A 6355-nucleotide genomic window follows, 5' to 3' on the forward strand; every position below is an offset into this window, starting at 1 on the left:
CATTTGTTTTATAGAAAGCACACAACAGAGCTTCTGAATACATTGTCCTGCAAGGTCAGATGTCTATTCCCACGATTGTAATCTGTAACAGCTGCCAGCTCCCCGGAGTTGGTTACAGTTTCACAGTCTCCCTCTAGGGGGAAAACTTCTATTTGATCTTTCTTTTAAAGACAAGTCTAGCAACAGAGTTTCCTTTTTCAGATATTTTGTCAATATTTGTTCCTTTAAGGTGCGAAAGGAAACAGTGGAATCACTATGTTTCTCTTCTTTTAGCTATCTGTCAAAAGCGTTTGTCTCTGGTCAATGAGCTTCAAATGTCAGTCCTGACACCCCGCTCCAGGATCAGGACGGTGGAGAGTTACTTTACTTTAAACTCACTTCTGCAGGTTTAAACAGTCCGAAAAAGATCCCCCTTCTTCTCCTGCTGCCGAAGGGGGGTTCAGCAATTTTAAATGATGAAAGCCAATCCTTTAAAGGCGATTTTCTGAGCTCTAGTTTACGTTGTCTTTGCTTTATTCTGTCCACAAAGAAACAGAAGGCTGACTTCCTGTTTAGACCTTCCCGTTTCAGTACCAAATTGAAGTAAATTTTTAAGTCCAATTCCTTTCTGCTCGCAAGTCCTTATTTAAAGTCCAATTGTTCAAAGTTTGAGTACTCACGGGTGCTTATTTTATTTTTTTTTATTTTTTTTTATTAATATTTATTAAAGTTTCAGAAAGAATAAAATCACATTAATGAACAAGAAATTTTTAACAAAAACAAAGAAAAATGCACCATACAAAATACAAAGTACAAAATAGAAAAAAGTAAAAAAAGAAAAAAGAAGAAAAAAGAAAAAACAGTTAACCTCTTTCATAACCTCTTTTAAATTTACTTATTTCCCGGACTTCCTCATACCTCCCTCTTTTGTATTCCAATTCAGTTTGTAAGCCCAGCAATTTCTTTCCCTCCTTTTTAATTCCAATCCTAAATCTTAATATATTATGACATTAGATTTTTACCTATTTGAACCAATTTTTCCATTTCTCTTAGTCTTTTTGGTCCTAATCCTTAGTCTTGATATAATTATAGCTTTAAAACCTGTTCAGCTAGAAGCCTCTTAACTTCAATCCAACAGCACTCTAACATTCATTAATTTTGCAATGTTTCTGTAGATAATCTTTAAATATCTTCCAATCTTCTTCCACCGACTCTTCTCCCTGGTCACGGATTCTGCCAGTCATTTCCGCCAATTCCATATAGTCCATCATTTTCATCTGCCATTCCTCCAGTGTGGGTAGCTCTTGTGTCTTCCAATACTTTGCGATAAGTATTCTTGCTGCTGTTGTAGCATACATAAAGAAAGTTCTGTCCTTCTTTAACACCGATTGGTCGACTATGCCCAGGAGAAAGGCCTCTGGTTTCTTCAAGAAGGTATATTTAAATACCTTTTTTAATTCATTATAAATCATCTCCCAGAAAACCTTAATCCTTGGGCACGTCCACCACAGGTGAAAGAATGTACCTTCAGTTTCTTTACATTTCCAACATTTATTATCGGGCAAATGGTAGATTTTTGCAAGCTTGACTGGGGTTATGTACCACCTGTATATCATTTTCATAATATTCTCTCTTAGGGCATTACATGCCGTAAACTTCATACCTGTGGTCCATAACTGTTCCCAGTCAGCAAACATAATATTATGTCCAACATCTTGTGCCCATTTAATCATAGCAGATTTCACCGTTTCATCCTGAGTATTCCATTTCAGCAGCAAGTTATACATTCTTGACAAATTCTTAGTTTTGGGTTCTAGCAGTTCTGTTTCTAATTTTGATTTTTCCACCTGGAAGCCAATTTTCTTGTCCAAATTGGATGCCTCCATTATCTGATAATAATGAAGCCAGTCTCGCACTTTATTTTTTAGTTTTTCAAAACTCTGCAGTTTCAATCTATCTCCATCTTGTTCTAAAATTTCCCAATATTTCGGCCATTTGGCCTCCATATTGAGCTTTTTCAAGGCTTTCGCTTCCATCGGTGACAGCCACCTTGGGGTTTTATTTTCCAATAAATCCTTATATCTTATCCAAACAGTAAACAAAGCTTTCCTGACAATATGATTTTTAAATGCTTTATACGCTTTGACCTTATCATACCACAGATATGCATGCCATCCAAATACATTGTTAAAACCTTCTAGATCCAAAATGTCAGTGTTTTCAAGAAGCAGCCATTCTTTCAACCAGCAAAAAGTTGCTGATTCATAATAAAGTTTAAGGTCTGGCAGGGCAAATCCACCTCTTTCCTTTGCATCTGTTAGTATTTTAAATTTTATTCTGGGCTTCTTGCCCTGTCAGACAAATCTAGAAATATCTCTCTGCCACCTCTTGAAACAGTCCATTTTGTCCACAATTTGCAATGTTTGAAACAAAAACAACATTCTAGGCAATACATTCATTTTTACCGCAGCAATACGGCCCAGCAGTGAAAGCTTCAAATTTGACCAAATTTCGAAATCTTTTTTCACTTCAGCCCAACATTTTTCATAGTTATCTTTAAATAAATTCCCATTTTTTGCTGTCATGTTAAACCCCAGGTATTTAACTTTCTTAACCACTGTTAAACCTGTCACATTCTGAAACCTCTCTCTCTCCATTGGTGTTAGATTTTTCTCTAAAACCTTAGTTTTTAACTTATTCAGTTTAAATACTAAATCATCTGCAAATGCTCTCAATTTGTACTGTTTAGCTCCGACCTGTATACCTTTAACCAACTGGTCCCTTCTAATCATGTTCAGCAAAACCTCCAGGACCGAAATAAAAAGTAGTGGGGAAATTGGGCAACCTTGTCGTGTCCCTTTTTCTATCTTGAGTTCTTCCGTCACCACATTATTTACAATTAATTTAGCCTTTTGTTCTGAATAAATTGCACTTATACCATTTTCAAAGCCTTGGCCTACCCCCACACCCTGTAGGTTCTTCTTCATAAAACTCCAAGAAATATTGTCAAAAGCTTTCTCCGCATCCACAAATATCAAAACTGCTTTAGTATTTATGTTCACTTCTAGTTTTTCCAAAATATCAATTATATTCCTCAAATTGTCAGACAAGTGTCTTCCCGGGAGAAAGCCCGCTTGGTCTTTATGAATCTCTTCCATCAACACTTTTTTAAATCTCTTAGCCAAAATATCTGCAAAAAATTTGTAATCCACATTAAGTAATGATATGGGGCGGTAGTTCTTAAGCTGCGTCTTTTCTGTCTCTGTTTTCGGTACAAGTGTAATATAAGCTTCTTTCCACGACTCTGGTGCCCTTTTCCCCTCCATTATTTCATTACAGACCTCTTTCAAAGGTTGTACTAGCCATTCTTTCAAGGATCTGTAATATCTAGAAGTCAATCCATCCGGTCCTGGAGACTTACCCAATTGCATGTTTTGAATGGCACCTTCTATCTCCTGTTCAGTTATTTTATAGTTCAACATTAATTTATTTTCTTGAGAGATTTTTTGTAATCCATTTGTTTTCAAAAATTGATCTAGATCAGTTTCTTTCAGTGGCCCTTGCGTATATACTTTTTTAAAGTACCTCTGGAAACAATTTCTAATCTCAGCTGGGTTCTGTATATTCCTTCCTTCCACTTCTAAATTCGTGACTGTATTTAATTTTTGTCTTTTTTTCATTTGCCAAGCCAACAGTTTCCCACATTTGTTAGCCGTCTCGAATGTCTTTTGTCTCATTTGTTTAATTTTCCATTCTATTTCCTGATTCGTCATTTTCATGTATTGTACTTGGTATAGCTTTAATTCTCTCAGAATCTCTTGAGATTTTGGGTTTGTTCTCAATCTTTTTTCACATTCCTTTATTTTTTCCAATATTTTATCCTTCTTCTCTTTTTGAGTTTTCTTCTTTACTGCATTCTGTTGTATCAAAAACCCTCTCATAACCGCTTTACTTGCGTCCCAGATTACTCTTTTTTCCACGTTGGTATTCATATTTATCTCAAAATAGTCTCTCAAGGTTTTTTGGGCCTTCTTTAACACTTCTTCATCTCTAAATAAGGTGTCATTCATCCTCCATCTGAAGGAGCCAGTTGGTATTAGTTTCATTTCCATCTTGACAGCATTATGGTCGGAGCAAGTTTTCGGGCAGATTTCCACCTTTCTTGTCTTTGGTGCCATTCCTCTAGTTACCCATATTTGGTCAATTCTCGTCCATGTCATTTTGGCTTCAGAAAAGAAGGTTCCCTCTTTAGCCATGGGGTTTCTTGTTCTCCAAATATCAACTAAGTCCAAGTTGTCTGTCATCTCAAAAAAGGTTTTCGGTAGTCTACCATCCTTGGTGACTACCTGTCTTTGTGCCTTGTCCATATGTGTGGATACCACTCCATTCATATCTCCCATCAAAATCATGTTATAATCTAGATAGTCCATCAAAGTCTCGTGCAGCTTCTTAAAAAAGTCAGATTTCCCCTCATTTGGTGCATAAATCCCTACTATCAAAAATTTTTCTCCTTGTGTTTGAATTTCAATTGCCACAAATCTTCCTTGGTCATCTTTAAAAATAAATTTCGGTGATAGTCTGTCCTTTGCGTAAATCACAACTCCTCTTTTTTTTACTTTGTCCGATGAAATAAACTCCTGACCAAGTCTTTTATTTATCAATAATTTCCTGTGTAACCTTGTTATATGTGTTTCTTGTAGACAAATCAAGTCCAATTGTTCCTTTTTTAATAAATGAAACACAGATTTCCTTCTCTGGGGGGAGTTCAAACCATTACAATTCCAACTTAATAGTTGCAGGGCCATGATGTAATTATTTTGGTTCTCCTCCAACGGCTCCCAGTGCCTGTTCCTGTTCCGTCGGTGGTATCACGTTTTTCAGGCGGTCTTTTAGTTCCAGAGATAGTCCTGGTGTGTCTAAAGTTTCTCTTACAATTGCTCTTAACTCTCCTGTAACTTTCTTCTGTAGGTCTTCTCCGTGGTCTCTCCAAAATTTGTCTTTGTCGTCTTCTGATCTTATTTTTATCTTCTTTCCTTTATAACTAAAGGATAGGCCTTGAGGAAATTCCCACCTAAAGTTAATTCCGTTACTTCTCAGCAGGGTAACCAGGTCTTTGTAATTAAACCTGAGGTCCAGAAGATGTTTCGGAATATCCTTGAATATCTCCACTTTTGACTGTTGTATTTCCAGTGTCTTCTGGAAATGCAAACTCAAAATATTGTCTCTCTCTTCTTTTGTTCGGAGGGTGATCAAACAGTCTCTCACTCTGTTCTTTCTCCCTCCTTTTCCAAGTCTAAAAGCACTGACTATTTTAAAACTATCTTTCCCCAAATCTGAGTTCCAAAAGTCTAGGAATTCCTGCGTAAGAAATTCAGCTAAGTTGTCTTTCTCCACTTCAGGTACAGCCCTGACCCTTAAGTTCACTTGTTTCTCCTTCAACTCGATCATAGACAGGATTGACTTATGGTCTTCAAGTTGTTTATATAGCGGTGGTATCTTCTCTTGAACCTCTGTAACAGTAGCTGTAGCAATCTCTTTAGCCTCTTCGGCAATCTTACGTGTCGAAGCAGATTCCTGTAATAATTTCTGAATAGTTTCTGTATTAGTATTTACTTTCTGTCCCAAGTTATTGATACTTGCCGTATTTTGGTTAATACTTGTCGTATTTTGATCAATCTTATCCGATGCCTCGGCTACTTGTTTACTTATTCTATCCAAAGATTCATTAATTTTAGCCAGTGCCTGAGCCAGGGCATCGTCACTTGCCATGCCTTTAGTTTTAGGTTGTGCCGATGAGGTTGCTGTTGGAACTCCGGGGGGGCAGATGCCGAAGCCCTCCTTTGCAATCCACCATCTGCGTGAACTACTCTGCCAGACCTTGTTGCTTGTAACAAGTCTATTTTCTCTTTCCCATCTGCCATAACCCTCTAGATAAAAGTCAAGGTCAGTCACACAGTCAGAGTCAAAGTTGTTTTGGAATGGAAAGTTCCAGGAAATTGTTGTGGGAGATTTTCTCAGGCCAGCTGCAGTTGTAACTAGTTCCAAATTCCACTAGGGGGACACTGTAATGTTGGAATGAATCCACGACAGACGAGTGGCAGGTGTCATATGAGGCGTCTGCCGGGGCGAGCCCCGGGAACTATCTTTTATTGAATATTACAAACATTGCCACAGGTGTGCTTGTGGCTGATTGGTTGATACAAACACAAAGCAACTTGTTGCTGATTGGTTAACATAGGTACAAGGCGGGAATTACATATAACCATTTATCACCGACAGATTAAAGGCTGAGAAACGGAGCTGGAACTAGACAGGCATGAAACCTCCTAATTAAATTATAACTAAAGATTGATATTGAAAGAACATAACATGAAAG

Source organism: Podarcis pityusensis (assembly GCF_964106645.2).
Source record: "Podarcis pityusensis genome assembly, chromosome: W".
NCBI lineage: Eukaryota > Metazoa > Chordata > Lepidosauria > Squamata > Lacertidae > Podarcis > Podarcis pityusensis.